Raw genomic sequence first — 22692 nt, 5'->3', positions numbered from 1 at the left:
ACAGATGTATATTTATACATATATACACCTACATACATGTATATATAGTATATGGTTATATAAGTGTAATATATCTTGCTTTAAATATATGTGTATATTAATATACATATACATAGATATAATATTTGTAGAAAACTTTATAAACTTTTAAGTTCTATATGTGTTAACTTATATTGTATAGACAGAGGGTGTACCCAAAGTTTTAATGCCATTTTAAGCTATTAAAGCTCAAAATGCTCTCTTTTCCACAATAAACATATGTATAATATACATATATAAACATAACAAACATGCATAAATATGTTATGTAATATATTGTGGATGTGTGTGTAATTATATGTATATCACTTGCCTAAGTCCACAAAGTTAAGTGTTAGCAGAATCCACTGTCTTCTGACCTCATACCCTATATCCTCTTCACTGATTCTGAAGAGATTCCAGAATGTGTCATTATGCTTAGCTCCATCATTATTTCTAGCCCAGTTGATAAAGTCACAGGATATAATCATAGACAATGAGGTGTTAATATGGTAATGAGTTATTAACACCCAGTGATCCTTTTACGCAATGTGAACACCTTTCATTAATGAAATAAAAAGGGAGTCTGGTCATTGGAGAGCATAAAAAGAAAAAAAAAGTTGGCCATACTCCTTGAGGCTTTAAATAGCTAAACCCTGGGGAGAATTAATTGGACAGTCAAGGAAAGTTAGAGGGTTTGTGTTAGGGTAGGTCAGGAGCCCACCTAGTAAATGAACCTGTCTCCTGAAAAAGAATTGTTCCTCTGGGTAAGGTGGTATTTCTCTCTCCTTTCCTTCTGGCCATGGCCTATAGCAGCAGAACTACTCTCCTAGTAGCAGACATCCTAGCCAGTATTAGGAAAGTCAGTTTAAGGAAGAGGTGAGGAAGTATAGACACACATCCCAGACAGAAATGGATACAGAGAGGCAGATCCTCAAGATTGGGAAACAACTTCAATGATTATGATCCCTGTAAACAAAAGGGACAACTGGAAATGGACTCCCCTGGCAATTAAGAGTTGAGCGACAGAGAAGATGATACTATGGGAGTCCAGCTGAGTCATCTGCCTAGCAAAGACCTTGTGTCTGAGAGGGAACACTGTGAGGACTTCACAAGGAGAGCAAGAAAGACAGGGCATTAGAGTTCTGGGGTTGTGAGTTACTTTGGTCACATATGTTTCCCAAGTTTGCATCTGACGACCATTCCAAGTTTATTCCCATTATTCCCACAGACAGTATGTATCTTTGTAGGCAAGTGAGACCCATGATTTCTGGAGAATGTTGTTTTGTAGCTACTGGATCAAATGAGATGATATTTGTAAAGTACAATGCCTGGCCCATATTAGGGCCTTAATGCTTAAATGCTTCTCCCTTCCTCCCCATTATCTCACTAAATGCTTTTTTCTTTGAGATAATTGTGTTTTGTCCTGAATTATTAAAGGGGGAATCATACTGTTGAGGGCTAATGAGCTATAGGCATAGGAGTGGCACCCCAGAGGGTACCCTTAGGACTTGAAGTAGCAGCTACAATCTGGAGACCCAACCCATGTAAAAATTGGGAGAGTAACCTAGAAGGAGTATTACAAATGAATAAAATTAATCAAGAAAGAAAAAGAGGAGAAATTATAGAGGGGAATAATTGTTTCAAATATCACTAATAAGTGACCAACATCCAAGATATATGGAAAATTAATGCAAGAGCCACATCCTAATAGATATGTGGTCAAAATACGAAGAAACATTTTTCAAAAGAGGAATTATATCTTACAAATGACCAGTTGAAAATATGCCCCAAATCCCTAGTAATAAGAAAAATTAAAATTTTAATAAACTCAGAGGATTCATCACACAACATGCAAACTAGCAAAGATACAAAACATGGTCAGGATCTGTGTTGGAAGACAAGCACAATAATGTGTGGTTAGTAGAAATGTGAGATGATTCAACCATTCTTCATATCAATTTGGAATTATTCAAGAAAAATCACTAAACTGTCTATTCCCTTTGACTCATCACTCTCACTCACGAGAACATACCCCAAAGGAGGTCAAAGACACATAAACCAAAGTTTTAACCATATGGCAAAATATTTCTAGCACCACACTTTGTGGCAATCAAGAACCAAAATTAATTTTGTGCATATTGAATGGGGAATGATGAAAACACTACGTCATTTGATGTAATGGAATATTATGTAAGAGATGGCAAACATGAGAACTTCAGAGAAATATGGGAAGATTTATATGAATTAATGCCTACTGAAATCAGCAGAGCCAAAAGAACAATGAATACTGTTTTAAAATGCAACAATTCACCAGAAAGAAGGCAAGGAGAAATCCTGAGAAGTTATCAGAATAAGAAGTCATTAAATTCAAAAAAGTTATCAACAGGAAAAGAAGTAAAAGAACTCACTACAAATTAGTTTTCCTAGGGAAAATAGTTGAAAGTCAATTTGCCAGCTCATTGTTTCAGATGCAAACCCTCCCTTTTTTCTAGCCTCCAATTAATACTCCCACAGCTTGCCTAGACACAGAAATGGACACTTCTGACACTCGTGGCTACTGAATATAGAGATTTGAATTCAAACCCTTGTAGTTTCTTGGAGGTGGGGGTGGGGGGAATGGTCCTAACTCTCAGGCTGAGTAGGAGCCCCATCACTGTGGAGTGGTTGCTCCTGTTCCAGCCTTGCCCTACTCTCTTCCTACTCCCCTTTAGCATCTGGCCAAGGCAGCTCTGGACCTTCTTGGCTGCTACAATTTTGGATTTAACTCAATGATGCTATGTAGGACCTTGCATTTCACCTGCTCTGAGTCAAGAGAAGAAGAAAAGAAGGTAGCTGGTAGAAGAGTGAGGATCTTAGGGAAGGGGACAAAAGAGTGGGGGAGGGAAACAACCAAAAATGTACTGCTGGTTAAATGTGAAGGCTACAACATAGAAGGAAATGGACAACCAAAAGAAGCAAGAAGGGGGTTAAGAAGAGACTCAACTGTAAATGCTTCTTGGAAAACCCCTCTCAGCAGAGTCCTATAGGATCCTTCCTTGGGGGCAGCTAGGTGGCAGTAGATAGACCACTAGCCCTGAATTTGGGAGAACCTGAGTTCAAATTTGACCTGAGGCATTTACTAGCTGTGTGACCCTGGGCAAGTCACTTATCCCTGGTTACCTTAAACATCTGGGACCATCTTCAGACGCATATGGCTCTGGAGGAGAGAGTGAGGCTGGTGACTTTGCACAGCCCTCTCAAATTCAATTAACTGGAAGTCATGACATTACCTCAATATCATAGTACTCTTCAAGAATGAAGAACAAACAACAACAAGGATTCTTACTTAATCTTGTCAGGAGCAGCATTCAGGTTCTAGCTAGCCAAGAGAGTAAAGAAATCCAGTTGAAGAAAGAAACAGTGGAACTTGCAAGAAGGGAACTAGTATAGGAGAGTAGATTTTACCCTAGTGGTCACTTCAAACTCCCTGCAACTATATCCCAACTAGATACCTTTACAATTTGAGTAAAACAGACTTGTTGACCATGGGCGTTGTAACTAGCCAAAGAGAATGTGTAGCCAAGGCTGAAAGAGAGAGACACAGTGGTGCTGAGTCTTTTGAGGGAAAGGATTAGTGGCTAGCACATTTTGAGCAAAGATACCATATGAAAATCAGCATAATATTTGATTAAGTTATATGAAAGCTCACTAGAGGGACAAAGGAACCAACAATTTAAAGATAAGATACATTTCAATGGACAAGTACTTCATAAAAAAATGACACTGTGTCCTGTGAATGGTCAAGATAGCACAATAACTTCTGCAAGAACTTTTGAAATAACACTAGAAAAACTCAAAGAACATCCAGAATGCTTCAGAAGAGCAACAAACATATTGGGTGAAAACATAAAAAAAATAACAAAAATTAGAGTTCTTAAGTAACAAATCAGCAAGTCTAATGAGACTAGCAAAGTTAGAAGAAAAGATAGCAACACTCTGTATTAGTAGATTCTCTGCAAAACAAAATGTTGGAAGATTTTTTTGAAATAATTTTTATGTCTTTTAGTGTTTTTACATCACCATAATTTTCTTCAGTATTTTTCCCCTCGCTTTGCCAGAGATCTATCCAATATAACATGATATTTTTAAAGACAGAAAAAGGAAGGGGAAAAATGAGAACTAATTTTCTTATCCTAGGTACAATAATTTTGTTTGTTCAATTTGCATGCAATTTAAGTAATCTATTTTATATATAACATTATGTTATATATTATGTATCAATTGTATATGAATCTATAGTATTTATTTAAATTATGCAATTTAAGTTATCTATTTTATATAATATTATGTTATATATTATATATCAGATATATTATCTGTATTGTTATCTGTTTATCTATATTACCTTTGTAATTGTCACTATCCTTTGTTTAGTAAAAAAAGATGTTTCTTACCAAAAGCTGTGAAAGGTATATGATCTGCTTCTCTCTTTTTTTTTTTTTAATTTTTTTTTTTTAGTGAGGCAATTGGGGTTAAGTGACTTGCCCAGGGTCACACAGCTAGTAAGTGTCAAGTGTCTGAGGCCGGATTTGAACTCAGGTACTCCTGACTCCAGGGCCGGTGCTCTATCCACTGCGCCACCTAGCTGCCCCTGATCTGCTTCTCTTTTGATTTTTTTATGGTACAATCTTAATCTTTAGGTCATATATATATATATATATATATATATATATATATATTTAAAATGTAATGTAGAATATAGTGTAAATTATTGGTCTAAGCCTAATTTCTGCTAGATTGCTTTTCAGTATTATGTTTTTATCAAATAGGAAATTATTCTCAAGTAATTTATGCTTTACACTTTATGCAACACTGGGTTGAGTTCCATTGTTTCTGATTCTCCCGTGTCTACTCTGTTCTATTGATCTACCTCTTTTTTTTTTTAACCAGCAACATGAGTTTTGATAACTGATGCTTTATAATATAATTTGAGTTCAGGAAGTGCTATACCCTTAGTCCCTGCCTACTTTCATTATTTCCCTTGATATTCAATATTTTTTGTTTTTCTAAATGAATTTTGCTATTATTTTATCAAGTTCCATAAAATATCCTTTTGTTTGATTGACCTAGCATTAAAACTTTAAATCAATTTTGGTAGTATAGCTACTTTTATTATATTTGCATGTTTCAGCCAAAAGCACTGAATATTCTTTTAGCTATTTAACTTGTTCTTTACTTCTTTATATAGAATTTTGTAACTTAACCTATATAAGTATTTCATGTGCTTTGGTAGCTTGATCCCCAAATATTTTATCCATTTTGGACTTATTTGTGATGAGATTTCCATTTGTATTATTGTTTCTTGGACTTTGCTATTAACACAATATACATATTTGTGTATATTATTTATCTTGGAGGGTTTATTTTGTAGCCTATTGCTTTTCTAAAGGTATTAATTGCATCAATTCATATCTTTGCTGAATCTGTAGGATTTTCTAAGTAAACTATTATATCATCAGTAAATAGGGATAATTTTATCTCCTTTTTGCCTATCTTTTATATGTCTATTTTTTCCCTTTTGTCTTATTGCTATTGCTAGCATCTCAAGAAATATTTTAAATAATAGTTTAGAGAGTAGCCATCCTATTTTACTCTTGTATTAACTGGGAAATCTTCTAGTGTATCTCATTAAATATGATACTTGCTTTTGTTTTTTCTTAAGATACTTTTTATAATATTAAAAAGATCTCTCTGTGCCCATACTTCATACGGATGCATAAGGTTGTTTTTGTTTTGGTTTGTTTTGGTTTGGTTTGGTTTGGTTTTTTGCAGGGCAATGAGGGTTAAGTGACTTGCCCAGGGTCACATAGCTAGTAAGTGTCAAGTGTCTGAGGTCACATTTGAACTCAAGTCCTATTGAATCCAGGGCCAGAGCTTTATCCACTGTGCCACCTAGCTACCCCATTTTGCTTTTTTTTTAAAGCACATATGAGTCTTATACTTTTTCAAAGGGATTTCTATTGAGGTAATCATATGGTTTTGTATGATTTTTGTTCTTGATGTGACTATTTCTATTGTTTTCCTAATACTGAACCATTTTTATGACCCTGGTATAAAGTCCATTTGGTTGTATGCTGATTTCTTATCTTAATTGCTATAGTCTATTTAAGAGGATTTTATCTAAAATTTTTGAATTGTTATTCACTCATAATATGAGTCTCTGCTTCTCTTTCTATACTATTTCCTTCATTAGTTTAGGTATTAGGACTATATTTATCTCACAAAAGTATGGTGGCAAGGTACTTACCCAATTTTTGATAATAATTTTTGTAGCATGGCTATTATTTTTTCTTTAAAAATTTGATAGAATTCTCTTTTGGATCAAAAAAATCAGAAGTTTTAGTTTTTTCTTTTGCTTTGGCATTCCTTTATAGTTAGTGCAATTTCATTTCTGATATTAAATTATTTAGGATTTCATTTTGATTTTGTTAGTTTGAGCATTTTATAGTTTTGAAATTATTCCTCTTTTTTCTATTCTCATTTTTTGGTAGCATGAAAATGAATATAGTAGATTCTGATAATTCCTTTTATTCTGGTTTTGTTGTAATTTCACCTTGTCTATTATTTTGTTGATTTTTTCTTCTCTTTTTTAAAAATCAGTTTTATTAAATAAAGATTTATTAACTGTATTTGTCTTTTCAAAGAACAAGCTTTCAGCTTTATTGTTTCTATAGCTTTTTAATTTTTTTTTTTTTTTTTGCGGGGCAATGGGGGTTAAGTGACTTACCCAGGGTCACACAGCTAGTTAGTGTCAAGTGTCTGAGGCCGAATTGGAACTCAGGTACGCCTGAATCCAGAGCCAGTGCTCTATCCACTGTGCCACCTAGCTGCCCCAGCTTTTTAATTTTTAGTTTATCTATTTCTCCTGGAATTTTTATATCACTTCTGTTGTGCTTATTTAAAATGCATTTATTTTGGTTTTCTAATGTTTAAAATACACGATCACTAATTCTCTCCTTTCTGTTTTATTAATGCATATTTACAGGTTTATAATTTTCCCTCTGAGGACTGCTTTAGATGAATCCTAGAAATTTTGGTATAGTGTTTCATAATTATAATTTTCTTTCACATAATTATAGTTTTCTTTGATTTGTTCTTTTGCCCATCAATTATATTGGATTTCATTGTTAAGTCTCAATGTGAGTCTATATCTTTTGTTTCTGTTGCCTGAATTGATTGATATTTTTATTGTGTCATGATCTGGATAGGATATATTTTCTATTTCTTTTTGATATTCATTTGCAATGTCTCTATGTCTTAATCCATGATCAATTTTTATAAAAATATATTCTTTTGTGGTCCCATTCAAAAGATGCCATATGTCTTTTCATTCCAGTTTTTCCTTCAATTTGTTCAATTTTAATTTTCCTTTTTGTTTATCTCTCTGTTAATTATCTAAAACCAAGATAGGGACATTAAAATCTCTTGCCATAATTGTATTATTGTGTCTGAGTCTTTTTGGAATTCAGCTAATTTTTTCTTCATAAATTTAGATGCTAAGGTGTTGAAACATGTAAGTTCAATATTTATATTGGTTTCTTGTCTCTGGTTCCTTTTAAATATAATATAGTGCCCTTTTTAATCTCTTTGTGTTGTGAATGCTTGTTTTTGCATTGCCTGATAGCATTATTGCAGCTCCTTTTTTGGATTTACCTGATGCATAGTAAATTTTCTTCTAGCTCCTCTTTTTCATTTTGTGTATTTCTTTGTTTTTTAGGTGTATTTTCTTGTAAGCAACAGATTGAGAAGCTTTTTAAAAAAATCTGATTTATCATTATTTTTTGTTTTACTGGATTGTTTAATACATTCACATTTAAAGTTATGAGTATTAGGTTAATATTTCCCCTCATTTGTCTTCAGTATTTTTAAATTAGGATATTTCAAAGGAACCTTATTTCCTTCTGCTTTTTTCTCTTTATCCTAAAGCCCTTTTCCCCTTCCCATTTGCAACCATATACCACTAGTTTTGTCATTTTTCTTAACATATTAGTTCATTTTTCTTTCTTTTATCTAGTTATCTTTTTTCCTCTATTTTTTCCTCTCAGTTAAGTAGTCAAGTAAAATACTAATTCCTTTCCTTCCTTTCAATGTACTTTGTTAGTTTTAAAAATTTTACTTTCTGTTTCCTTTTCTAAGAAGGATGGCTTTCCCTCATTCTTTTTGTCTTCCATTTACATCTATGTTCAACTTTTACTCTTTGATTCATGACCCTTAACTTATTCCTTCTTTTGTTCTCTGTATTCCTCATAGAATTAAAATTTCTAAGTTTCTTATTTTGGGTTTCCTCTTTTAAAGAGTTTCTCTGTTATTGTTTTCTGTCTTGACCCCTTACCCTCTCTTTTTGGCCTTGCCTCACTCTTAGAAATATGAATTCCTACAGGTGATAAAGAGGATAGACTTATTGTCCCATGGTAGGAATTTTCCTATGTCCTTGACAGTGCAGTTCAGCATTTCCCTTTCTTCTCCTCTTGGTCATTTTTTCCCCTCAATTTGCTTTGAAATCCGCTTCCTCTCTAGGTCCATTTCCTCCTGCTCCTGAAACAGTGTCAGTTGCTTCCAGGAGCTCTGATTCCCATCCTCTTGCTATTAGGATGAGTGATCTCACAAAGCACAAAATTCTTCAATATTATAATCTTTGTAAGGTTTCCATCTCCATTTAAAGAACTTGACTCATTCCTTGGACGTTTCATTCTGTGGGACCCACTTTCACTACTGAAACAAGATTTTATCGTTCCTTTCTCCATTTTGATCTCCCTTTTTGCCTCCTCACTCATTATCTGTACATCCTTTTCTACCTGAGAAACTACAGGAGTTATTTTCCCTTGTTTGTTAACCTTTGCCTTGATTAGGGTACATCACATCTTTCCCTCTTTAATTCCATAATTTAATTCCACAGAAAAATATCGATTCAACTGTAGGTGGGGTGTTGTGAGGCTCATCCCTAATTTTTTGAGGTCTATTTCTCTATTATCTCTTCTAGTTGACTTCTACTTTCACTATCACCTTGTTTACTTTTAGAAGGAAATTTCTTACTGGTCCCTTTAATTCTTTTGTTGTCCATAGTTGTTATATTTACCTTCCTTGTATTTCTATTGTCTGATGTGTTTGAAAATAAAACATTTGTTCAGGTCTGGTTTTTTTTGTAGGAGTGCTTCAAATGTCCCTTTTAAAAACCAAATTTCCTTTTTTTTAACATTAATGTTAGAATCAAGTTTTTAGGGTAAGTCACCTGAGTTGCCTCTTGAACTCCTTTGCTCTTGAGGATTCGTTATTCTTCAGTTTCTGGTAGGTGTAGAATAGTCTTGTTTTATTTGAATTTCCTTTTCTTTATACTTGTAGGTCTTTCTCCTGAAGAATTTATATTGTCATTGGAATTATTCAATTGAACCACTCTGTATCTCTCAGGGGCTTGCAGGATAGAGTTATTTTATAATGTAGATTTCTTTTATCAGCACTTTATTTTTCTGTGTTCAGAGTTTCTGAGCATTTTAAAATATTATTTCTTGCATTATGGAGTTCAGGTTTTTTGAGTTGTCATGTTCTCACATCTTATAATCCTTAGGTTGTCTCTGTAATTTTTTCCTTTATGATCAATATATGTTTTGTTTGTTTGGAGATCATATTTTCTTTTAATGTTATTGTTTGTTGATTTTTTACTTCCAGATTTTACTTTACCTGTTAGTATTTGCATTCTAAATCAGTTATTTTCTATTTTGTTTCTTTGGTGAGGTTTGCTGTTGTGATTTACTAATTATTTTTGTCTGTACAGGTCATAAATTCCACTTTCACAATTCTCTTTCTCTTTTAAATCATTCAAAAACATCTTACCGTGATTCTATGCTTTCTTAGGAAACATGGAGTCACTTCATCAAGTCTTTATTACACTTTCCTTTGTCTTGCAATATTTATTCATAGATGTCTAGACTCATTTAGTTGATCTGGAGGCCAGATTCCTTTTTGTCATTAATAGCTTCCCTCTTGTTTTATCTGCTGATGTTCAAGGTCTTTAATTGAGTTTTCTCCCATTTGACTTTTTTCTCAATTTCAGTCTTCCAACCACCCCTTATATTCACTTATTGCTCTCTCTCTGACTCCTTCCACTTTGATTGTGATTTCCCTGGGAGTTGGACCCCAAATCTCTTTCGGCCTTTCCCCACCAATGCTTAGCAATTCATTTTTCACCAGCCACAATTTCTGTCTTAACAGACTTCTGGGGGTACTGAAATGAACACAACTGGATGCCAACCTACTTTCCATTCAGTAGTGTTACACATGCCACACAAACTGACATCCTGTCCCAGTTCCCTCTGTTCCTTACCTCTCTAGTTAAATACTGTTACTGCAGAGAGTATTGCTATGCTGCTTTACTAGCCAAAGCAAGATTCTGCCTTTTGGTTTTCTGAGACACTAGGAGGAGGGGGTAGGCAGAAGCCTTGAGTTGACCTGCCAGTGGAAAAGGGGGTGTTGCTTAAGAGAACGAGGGATTAGGGATTAGCCCTTTCTGCTGTTAGTTCATTGGATTTTTACCTTATTAAGATTCTTGGTATTTTACATCATGGAAACACCTGAGCTTTATTTCTTACACATAATTCCTATTTTGGAGAGGTTTGAGATATTGTAAGGATCAGAGAAAATATCTATTCTTCCATTTTGTTAGTACGATGACCCAGAACTGCAAGGTTTTATTTTTATTGTTTATAGTACCCTTAAGCATAATTAAGTTTCTTTGTTTATCTCTGACTTTAACTATTTTTACTGTTTCTTTTTCTGAGGTGATGACTGCTACTCTTGCTTTTATAGATGTATGTAGAATATGGTAGATTTTGATCCAGCCATTATTCCATATGGGTATTTGCATTTTTTTATAGTTTCCATTTACTACTTTATCTTAATATTTGTTTAGTCTTTTTTAATTAATTAATTTCTTTTTGGTAGGGCAATGAAGGTTAAATGACTTGCCCAGGGTCACACAGCAAGTGTCAAATGTCTGAGGCTGGATTTGAACTCAGGTCCTCCTGAATCCAAGGCCAGTGCTTTATCTACTGCGCCACCTAGCTGCCCCTGGGTATTTACATTTTAAATGTATAAATGAATTGTTGGATAAACTAGATTCGACTCACATATGATAGCTGTTGATTGAAAATATAAAAGAATACACATAGTAATCAATATCCAATAGAACTTCATAAACATGATCATAAACTGGGACATAAATGAACATAAACAATATAACAGATATAATATGAAACAATCTAGAAAAAAGGAGAAGAAAATCAAATTTTCAAAATAAAAACAAGCAAGGTAAATTCACAATAAATAAAAGCAAAAAAGATTGCTAGAAATGACTATGCAAAATTATATGGTAGCAAAACTGAAAATTCAAAGGAAATTGATGAGTAGCTACATATAAAATATCAAAACTAGTAAAACAAGAAAGAGAAATCATAAATAACATAATAACACAAGAGAAAACATAGAATAGGAAAGAGAAAAACAGAAAGGAAAGGACTGGAACAAGGAATAAATTAATTGCCAAATTGGGGAAGGGAGACAGACTAGATAGATTTACAAGTATTTTTTTTTATTAAACATTTAATTAACAATTAGTACCTATACTACAAATAAAACTATTTTCAAAAATTAAAGAACTCTACCAACCTCCTTTTATGAAATACACGTGATCCCGATACCCAAACGAGGGAGAGAGAGATAAAGGAGAGGAGAACTATATACATTTAATTTCAATAATACTGACACAAAAATTTTAAATAAAATTCTTACAAAGGAAAATAATTCACTTTGATTAAGTTGGACTCATGCCAGAAATGTACGGAAGGTTTAACATTAGGAAAACAATTCATATAATGAATCATATAAATAAAATGATAGGAAACATGATTTTTTCAATAAATGAAGAAAATAACAAAATACAACAATCATGTTAAAAATCTAAACATAATCATAAAGAGACTTGAAAAATATATAATAAAAACATATTTGTAAACCAAGTTAAGATTGTTGGCAATGGAGAAACACTGAAGACTTTCATAGTACAAATAGGAATGGAAGAATTATTCCATCTTCCCAATTATTATTTGCCATAGTTTTAAGACTGATGGTTATAGTAACAAGACAAGAGAACAAAATTAAGAGTGTAAATGTTGGTTAAAAGGAGAAAAAACTATCCCTATTTGCAGATAACATAATGGTGTGCTTAGGAAATCTCAGGGAATAATAAAGGAACAGATAATTGATAGTCACAGTAAAGTTTCTGTACAAAAAATAAACTCACAATATGATCAGGTATTTATACAGAATGAACAACAAAAAGGGGGTGTAGGTGGGGAAAGGGATAAAAGAAATATAAGAGAGGAAAAAGAGAAATTCCATTCAAATTAACTACAAAATCCATATAATACTTGGGAGTTAATGTATGCAGACATTCACATGATTTATATAAATAAAATTACAAAACACTTTTTTATAGAAATAAAGAAATTTTAAATAACTGTAGCGATACTCATCAGGGTTGGGCATGCCAAATTAATAAAAATTACAATAATTCCTAAATTAATTTAGTATTATACCGACAAAATTATTGAGGAGATACCTTTTAGAGCTATAAATAATAATAAAATACATTTGAAAGAAAAAAAAGGTTTAGAATCTCAAGGGAAATAATGAGAAAAGGTACAAATGAAGGTGACATAGCATTACTAGACCTTAAACCATATTATAAAGTAGAGGTCATCAAAATTAATTGGTAATGGTATGTATATGAGTGTGTGTAAAGAACATATGTATACATGTTTATAACATATATTATGTGTATATATATGTATATCTAGATACAAAAATATGTGTGTCAGAATAGTTAAACAATAAATTAGTGTTTAAGGAGGAAATGAGAAAAAAACCAACAATCCCATGATTGATAAAGTCAAAATCCTAAATTACTGGGGGAAAAATACTTAATTGTTAATTAAGTATTATTGAGTCCCACTAGAACTGGGAAAACTGGAAAGCAGTTTAAACAGAAATTAATTTTGGATCAACTTCTTGCTCTATATCCCATAATAAGCTTAAAATGGACATGCAATCAAAATGTAGACTATGATACCATTTAAAAAAATAGAAGAGAATGATTCTGGCTATCTTTCATAACTATGGCTACAGAGGCAATTCTTAATTAAAGGAAAAGAAGGGAGCATACAAATAAGACAGACAGCTTTGATATGTGGAGTTTTAAAACTTTTTGCATGAATGAAATCAATAAAGAAAGTATTATAGGAGAACAATATAATATGGCAAATTTTTGCATTAAATATGACTGATAAGAAGCTAACGTCCCAAATATTTTGGGAATCAGAAATTATATAGCATCAAGAGACATTTGTCAAAAGATAAATGCCAAAAGGCAAAAATAAACATTTTTTAAAAGGAGTGCAAAATATTAATGGCCAGTTGAAAAGCATGATTCAAATGTCTATTACTAAGAGGAGTGAAAATTAGAACATCTCAAGGGTTTCACCTCATATTGTGCAAATTAGCAAAGATGCCAAAAACTGGGAAGGGTCAATGCTGTGAGTACTACAAGAAGACAGATGCTGATACCTTGTTATTAGAACTGTGAAATGGCCCTACTATTCTCAATTTCTATTTGGAATTATGCAAGTAAAGTGACTAAACTCTCTATACTCTTTGACTACGTAATACCACTTAGTGGATAAGTAAGAAAAAGACAGAAACCAAGGTCCAAAACATATCTGAATATTCATAGCAATATTTTGTGGTAACAAATGGCAACAAAGTAGGTACCTATATTTGGGGGAATTTCAGAAAACTCTGTTATGTATGAATATAATGTTCTTGCTACTTGAAAAATTAGAAAAAACAAAATTCAGAAAATGTGGGAAGATTTTGTTTTACTAATGAAGAGCACAATAAACAGAGCTGAAAGAAAATATACGTGACAACAACTTTGTCATGAACATTAAAAAAGAGTTGAACTTTGAGTGATAGGATAGATAATGAATGCCCAGAGAAGGTTCAATTTGGAAGAAAGAGGAAAGGAATATTTTCCTAGCAATGATCACTGGGTAAAGATGAATGGAATCTATAAAACATATATATTTTAAAACCCTCTGTAATCATATTTCTCAAAACAAATCTAGTTAAAGACTTGTAGTCTCTTACATCAGGATCTTTCCAGTAATGGTCAGTTGGATACTTGACTTGGCTTAATAGGCTAGATACCACTAGGGGGTGCAGTGAACAGAGCACTGGGCCTGGTAAAGAAGACTTGAATTAAAACCGGACCTCAGATACTTAACTAGTTCAGTGTGACTCTGGTCAAGTCACTTAACTACTTGTCTGCCTTAATTTCCTCATCTATAAAATGGGAATGATAGCAATAGTACCTCTTTATGATGGTTATGATGAGGATTAAACATAATAATATTTGTAAAGTGCTTAGCACAGTGTCTGGCACAGAATAACACTCAATAAATGTCTGTTCCTTCCCTGCTCCAGTGGATGAAGAGATGTTTTCCTCTCAGTTTTCCTGAGGGAAGGGAAAAGAACTATTTAAGGAAGAAAAGTACAGATTTTAAAAAAAGATATCTAGAGCAGTAACAAAAAGGTAAATTATCAAAAATTGCTATAAATGGACACCATCGTCCTAGAGTCCAAATAGTATCTCATGTCTTCTATAAAGAAGATGGCAGTGTAGTACCAACTGGTACTGAGACCCAACAAGTTTTTAGAAAACAGAACAGATTTCTGCTCTTTTGCCCTTTAGAAGAGAGAACAAAAAATAGACAACTCGCAGAAGCTTCCTGTCTTGTTAGCCCTGCCCTCAACCATTTCTATCCTTCTTACTAAGAAGCCTTCTTGTTCCTCACATCCCCTCCCAGGAGCCTAGAGGCAGCATAATAACTTTTTCCTTCAAAGTACTATGCCTGGTATGAGAGACAGTGGTAGTGTCCTCCATCCCCTTTTTAAAGGCAAAAACCAATTTGAATCATTATTATTCCCTCATTATCCTAAAGAACTGTTAAGTTCACAGGGTGCCAAATGTGATTATGATATTACCAAGGATGGCTAAACAGGGGATGGTTAGGCTCCCAACACAGAGCCAGATCCAGGGATGACCTAGGTGCCTCTTTGCATCACAGTCAAAGTCTTAACTCATTTTTGTCACCTTACCTCACCTCCATGAGACATTAAGACAGGGGTGATCTCTTTCCCTCTGCACTGATGAGGACTGAGGAGAGTAGATAAAGTCCAATAAGGCTTTAGCTTGGTTCTAGAAAAACTGTTCAACACACAGTCTGATTTTTCGATGTGTATTGGAATTGGGTAATGTCTCCCTCTTTATGGCGTATTTCACAATCCCTATGCTGGACTCCTATGAAGTACCCCCACTCACTCTGCCCCCTCCTCTGGGAGTGTAGACTACGTATGTAATATATACAATGTAATAATGTCATCCACTTCCCCCCGTTTCCTGTTGATTGACTTTTATAGCTTGCAAACATTGTGCTGGATTGGTAAATTGCAATAAATTTAATCAAGAATTATTTTATTCAGCCACTAATGAGGAATAATAGCGTATGTATCAATTAGACCTGTCAATTTGTGTGAAGAAATAGATTTACAAAGGGATAGTAGGCAAAAAAATATCATTGGTATCAATTCACTTCATTATTTTTAATTTGCTGTGAATATTGAGTGTTTCTAACATAAAATCATTCCTCAATTAAAACAAAACAGCTGTACTGCTCTCAGCTTCCCCGTCCTTGTTTGTGCTTACAGATTAGCAGTTGTTATTGGTTTCAGTCTGTTGTCATCCCATTAATTTGCACCCATAAATGGGTAAAAAAAATATTTGCAACTTGTCAGTGCAAAAAAAAGTAACATTGCAAAGTGCTGTTCTCAGGTTATATGGAAATGGCAGCTCCTGCAGCAGCTGCAATCTGGGGGCTAGGAAACCTGGCTGCTGGAGGTGATAACACTGTTTGTGAGCATCCTTGTTTATTCTGACCTTTTTTTCTTCATTAACCTTGGCTCCTGTCTTGTTCCCTTGGGTCATTTTGGAAAAAAAATCAAACAGCATAAATGCACGGCAGAACTGTACCTCCAGGGAGGAGTTTAGTTCTGTAGCTTTCACAGAATCTCAGAAAAGAAAGAGATCTTCCTTCAGTCATCTAGTTCAACTCATACTTGAACAAGAAAGTTTGGTACAACACACAGCAGAAATTATCATCTAGCATTTGCTTGAAGACATCAAGTGAGAGGAAATACAGTGTCTCCCAAGGCAACTCATTTTACTTTGGGATTAACTCTAACTTTTAGGAAGTTTTCCCTCACATTAAACCTAAATCTGCTTCTTTGTGACTTCCATCCATTGAACCTATAAACCAATACAAAGGTTGGCTGGGTGCTGTGTTTTTACTACCACAAACACACCAACCTCTATCTCTTACTACTACTAGTATTTTTCTCCTAATTAATTCTTTCCAGATTAAAGAAGTGTAGGATATGAATCAGTACAGAGATTTTAATAAAATTGCAGAAATTCTCTAATCAACTGAACCCTACCTTGGTTTAATCTAAGGAAAATCTCTCCCTTTTATGGTAGCTTCTCCCCTACTCAATTTCAAAAAATGCACTCATTGTCTTGGACTAACATAATTGTGAATGGATCTATGCTCTATTAGCAATTTCAAAGAGCATAGGAACATAGACAAGCATTAAACACAAGTTATAACAGGTTTCCATAGGAAATGTAGTCAAGGAGGAGTTGACTCTTCCATCCTGTCACTGATAGGAAGACAAACTAGAGAGAAAGTTGTCAGACAGGTAAACAAAAGCCTGCTTTCCTGTGCAGCTCTCCAGATAAGCAAGAGAAGAAATGGTGGTAGAAAATGGATTTCAGTAGTCTCATCCACTCTGGGCTGCTTATCCAACTCATCCTGCTGTCTGCTCCAGACCATTCTTACTAGCCCCTCCAGATTCATGTCTCAACTGCATAGCACTTTGCTTCTGCTCCTCTTATAATCTCCTATACTGCCCCCTTGCTTTTTGTAAAAGGGGGAAACAAGATCCATTCTCTTTCATTTCCAGTTCAATATGAAAAACAGGATCATGAACACAACTCTTTTTTTGTCCTCCACTTTGGTTCTATGACTGTTCTCTCCAAAAGAAACTTGTGGAACTCTGAGTATGGGCATGTATATCCATGCATAATTGTTTCCCCTACTCAGCCAAGTCTCCAAAACAACACCCCTGGAAAAGTAGCCAAACCCTTAGTTCTGCTCTCTGGAGTAATAATAAAAGGGCATCCTTCTTCTAGGGGATAGATTCAATTGTTGAATATAGCTAGTACATCTACCATTAAGTTTTCCTCCTACAGGCTTAACAGCACCAGTTCTTTCTAATTATCATCAAATGGCATGGATTTAAGGCTCATCAATATCCTAATAGCCTTCCTGTGGACACTCTACAGACTATCAATGTCCCTCCTAAAATATAGCAGTGAGAACTAGACCCAAAATTTTAAATGTGTTTTGACCAGGAAAGGATAAAGCAGAACCATCACCTCTTTATTCATGTAAATTGTATATCTCTTAGTGGAACTGAATATCAAATTAATTTGGGGGAGTATCTATTTCATATTCTTGATTTACATGGAACTTAAAATACTCTAAAGTGCCCAGATATTTTGGGGGGCAGGGTAATGGGGGTTAATTGACTTGCCCAGGGTCACACAGTTAGTAAGTGTCAAGTGTCTGAGGCCGGATTTGAACTCAGGTACTCCTGAATCCAGGGCCGGTGCTGTATCCACTGTGCTACCTAGCTACCCCCAGATATTTTTGAGGCAAATTGTTCTCTACTCATGCCTTCCCCATATTTTACTGGTGAAGTGTTTTTGAGCCCTAATGAAAGAATTCATATTTATCCTAGCTTAATTCCATATCATTATATTGATCCCAATGTTCTAGTATATCAATAATTTTTAGACCATGATTTTAATCATTCATTTTATTAGCTACCCCTTCCAACTTTGTATCCTATGTAATTTGATAAGCATGTCACCAATGCTTTAATCTAAGACAGTAAAAATAAATGTTAAATAGTATGAAGCCAAACACAGACCACTGAGGCACTCTACTAGAGACTTCCTTCTAAGTACACATCAAATCATCAATGATTCCAGAAGATCAGGGAAATTCTAGTAAGAGTTTACCTAGATTTTAGTAAGAATTTGATAAAGTATTTCATATTCTTCTGGAAAAACTGGAACAATAAGTGCTTGATGATAATACAGCTAGATGGATTTGGAACTTGTTGAATGACTATACTCAAAGAGTGGTCACTAATGATTGGATGAATGGGCACCACCTTGAATACCCAGAGTTGTGTCTGGTCTTGTCCTAGACCCTGTGCTATTTAACATTTTTATCAGTTACTTGGATAAAGGTATACAAATTTTGCATATTACATTTTCAGATTAAAAAAACACCTGAGTGGGATAGCTAATATACTGCATGGCAATGTCAACATCCTGCCCACCCCCTTCAGCATTTGGCCGAATTTAATGATATAAAATTTAATGGGCATAAATATAAAATTTTACCAGGGTTCAAAAAATCAACTTCACAAGTAGGAGAAGAAATGGGTTGATAGTCAATTGAAAAATATATAGGAATTTTAGACTGCAAATTCAGTAGTGTGATAAAACAGTCAAAAAAGGTGATGCCATCTTAGGCACATTAAGAGAAACATAGCTTCCAGGAATGTAGAGGTGGTGTTTCTGCTTTACCATGTCCTAGTCAGAATAATATTTGGAATATTATTTCCTTTAGTTCCAGTCACCATATCATAAGAAGAGAGATTAATAAGGCTACTGAAGGATATTAAATAGATGTCATATGAGGAACAGTTGAACAAGTAGGGATGTTTAAAGTGGAGAAAATAATTGGGGGTGGGAATGAGTTAGGGGAAAAGCTAAGATATGAGAATTATGTTTAAGTATTTACAAGGTTATCACATGGGAGATAAATTAAACTTGTTCTGTTTTAGGCCCAAAAGAAAGAACCAAATTAAAAAGAACAAAGGGTGCAAACACAAGTTCAGACCGGGTGTTAGGGGACACTTTCTAACAGAAAGATTCAAAAAGCAGAATGTACTTCAATCAATTACCTCAAAAGTTTATTGGTTCTCCTCATTGGAGGTCTTCAAGAAGAGGCTGAGTGATAATTTGTCAACTATATTATAGTGGAGATAGTTGACAAGATAGAGGCTGAGGTTTCTTCCATCTCTAAATTCTATGAGCCTTTGGGGTCAGCCATTTAATTAAATTAGAGTTCACTATACTATACTATAGTAATATCTACTCTTACCTCTCCCACTCTATTTCTTCATTTCTATCTCCTACTTTCCCCCCACCCCTCCCCCAATAAGCATAGTGAAATGCTCTAGGTAAAACATGATTGGCAAGATGGCAAAATAGTTATTTTCTTCAAATTGCTTTTCCAAAATCTTCAGAGAAAAAAAAATGTGCCAAAGAGCAAGCAAGACTGAAGGCACAAAAAAGAACACAAAGTATGTAAGGTTAAACAAAGTAAAAAACCATGAAATAATATTGGGAAAGCAATTAAATAGTTTGATTTCCCACTCTGTGTCATGGACAAAACTATGGAAAATTCCTTGAAAAATGGCACGGCAAAGGAATGATGATAATGATGATGATGGTGTTGGCAGCTAACATTTATACAGCACTTACTAAATATGAGGCATTGTGCTAAGCACTTGGCAAGTATTATCTCATTTAATTGTCACAACCCTCCAAGGTAGGTGCTATTATTACCCCTATTTTACAGATGAGGAAACTGAAGCAAACTGGGGTAGGTGACTTGCTCAGGGTCATATAGATAGTAAGTGTATGAAGGTAGATTTGATTTCAGGTATTCCTGACTCTAGGACTGGCATTCTATCCACTATACCACCTACCTGTCCCTAAGAAAGAAGGAAGGGAAAGAAAGAGGAGGAGGAGGAGGAGGTAAAGAGGGAGGAAGAGAATGAAAAGGAGGAAAGAAAGGAAGGAAGGAGAGAGAAAAAAGAGAAAGAAGGAAAGAAGATGAATAATTTAAAGACAAGGAACTTGTTAACTTAGAAGAGAAATAGTATGAAATAAATTTTTAAAAGAAATGAATGAGGCATCTAGGTGGCGCAGTGGATAAAATACTGGCCTTGAATTCAGGAGTACCTGAGTTCAAATCCAGCCTCAGACACTTGACATTTACTAGCTGTGTGACCCTGGGCAAGTCACTTAACCCTCATTGCCCCGCAAAAAAAAGAAAAAAGAAAAAAAGAAGAAATGAATGAAAATAGAATTTTAACAATCAAAACAACACATAAGGATTAAATTTGATAAGACAAAAGAGAATGGAAGAATGAACAAGAAATAAAATCCAATAATTTGCTGCATGCAAGAACTTATCTAATATACAAACAGAAAATGAACATGAGAGTCTGTAACAAATTTATTATGGCTTAAGTGATTTTTAAAAATCAGGTATTGCAATCAACAAAGCATATATTTAAATTCCTCAAAATATATATGTATATATATATATGTATATATAAACAGAAAAAGACAATTTGCTTAAAGATAACAATGAAATAATAGTCAATCCTAAACATACATACATATATATATATATATATATACATACACCAAATGACAAAGGAAAGGTCAACTGAATCGTAAAAAGACACATAGAAGTACAATAATTGTAGGAAACTCTAATGCCTCTCCTATAAGATTTTATGAAGCCTAATTAAAAAGATAAAAAAAAATATGAAAATATAGAACTGAACTATTGAAGAATGGAAAAAAATCACATCTTCTTAATCAGAATATTAAATAATACACATATTTCCCAACACAAAAAGATAATTTTTCAAAAATAGATCATGTGCTACGTTGCACATAGGAATTAGAAATAAATATAAAAAGCAGAAATATGAAAAACATACTTTACAAGTTATAATGCAAAAAAAAAAAGGAATTGACACAGGAAGCATAGGCAAAAAATATAGCCCCAGATGGAGATTTAATAGTGATATCTTGAATGGATGGGTAAAAGAACAAAATGCAATAATAAATAGCATGTAAAAGAAAACAATAAGAAAATATATGAATATTTCTGGCATGCAGCAACAGCAGTCCTTAGAGGGGAAAAATGTCTCTGTAAACATAAAAAACAGATTAATATCACAGAAAAACAGGACTAATGAACTGAGTGTGCAATTTTAAAAACCCTAGAAAATCATTAAGTAAACCCAACATAACCTCCAAAAAGAAAACTTAAAAAGTAGTAGAGAAAGACAAAATAGAGAACAAAAATGCTATATAACATATTTTAAAACTACAAACTGGTTCTTTAAAAATACAAAAAATTAGCTAAATCTTTAAAGAAACATGTAAAAAATTAAGGTAAAAAACAAATAAGGTAAATTTATAAAACAAGCAATAAAAATGATGGTCATAAATATATGTATATATACACATATATACTAGTTAAATCAAGAATTTAAAAGAAATTAATGATCTTATACAATAAAAAGTACCCAAATTATAGGAACCTGAAATACTAATCATAACCAAACCCAATTCAGAAAACAATATTGAACAAAACCTTTAATTACTAAACCTTTAATTAACTACCAAAAAGAGAGAAAAAAACCAGTCCTGATGGACTTAACAGCTGAACTGTATCATATAGTTAATGAACAATTAATGCTTATGCTACATAAATAATTCTTGAAAAATTAAACACTATACCAAATTGCTTTCATGAGATATAGTTCTAATACCTAAACCAGGGAGGGATAAATCAAAAAAAGAAAACCATAGACCAATATTATTAATGAATAATGATATAAAATCTTAAAATAAAGTGCTTACAATAAGATTATAGAAACATACATATATACACACACACACATATATATATACATACATGCATGCATAAATTTATAGATGAATGTGTGTCTATATATTTATAAAATATGTATATACATATATACATGCACACTCACACACACACATATATGTGTGTGTGTATATATATATATATATATATACACACACACAACACACTTTTTGTTATTATGGGGGAAGGGTGCATGGGCACATGTACATGCCCATATACCCATTCACACAGAGCAAATTAGATTTGTACTAGGGATGAAAAGATGGCTCAATATTAGAAACTAAGTAACATAATTAATCATAATCAAAATTTAAAACACCCAAACTACATGATTACAACAATAGATACAGAAAAGTCCTTTGAAAAAATAAAATGTTTATTTATGCTACAAAATATGAGCATATTGGGGTGATGCCCATCAATTGGGGAATGGCTGAACAAATTTTGGGATGAGATTGTGATGGAACATTCTTATGCTGTAAGAAATGATGAGCAGGATGCTATCAGAAAAATCTGGAAAGACATACACCAGCTGATACAAAGTGAAATGTACTATATACAAAATAACAGCAATATTGTAAGATGATCTATTGCAAATGACTTAGTTATTTTCAGCAACGCAATGATC

The sequence above is a fragment of the Dromiciops gliroides genome, chromosome 2 (assembly GCF_019393635.1).
Source record: "Dromiciops gliroides isolate mDroGli1 chromosome 2, mDroGli1.pri, whole genome shotgun sequence".
NCBI classification, from domain to species: domain Eukaryota; kingdom Metazoa; phylum Chordata; class Mammalia; order Microbiotheria; family Microbiotheriidae; genus Dromiciops; species Dromiciops gliroides.
Note: the sequence above shows the minus strand (reverse complement) of the source record.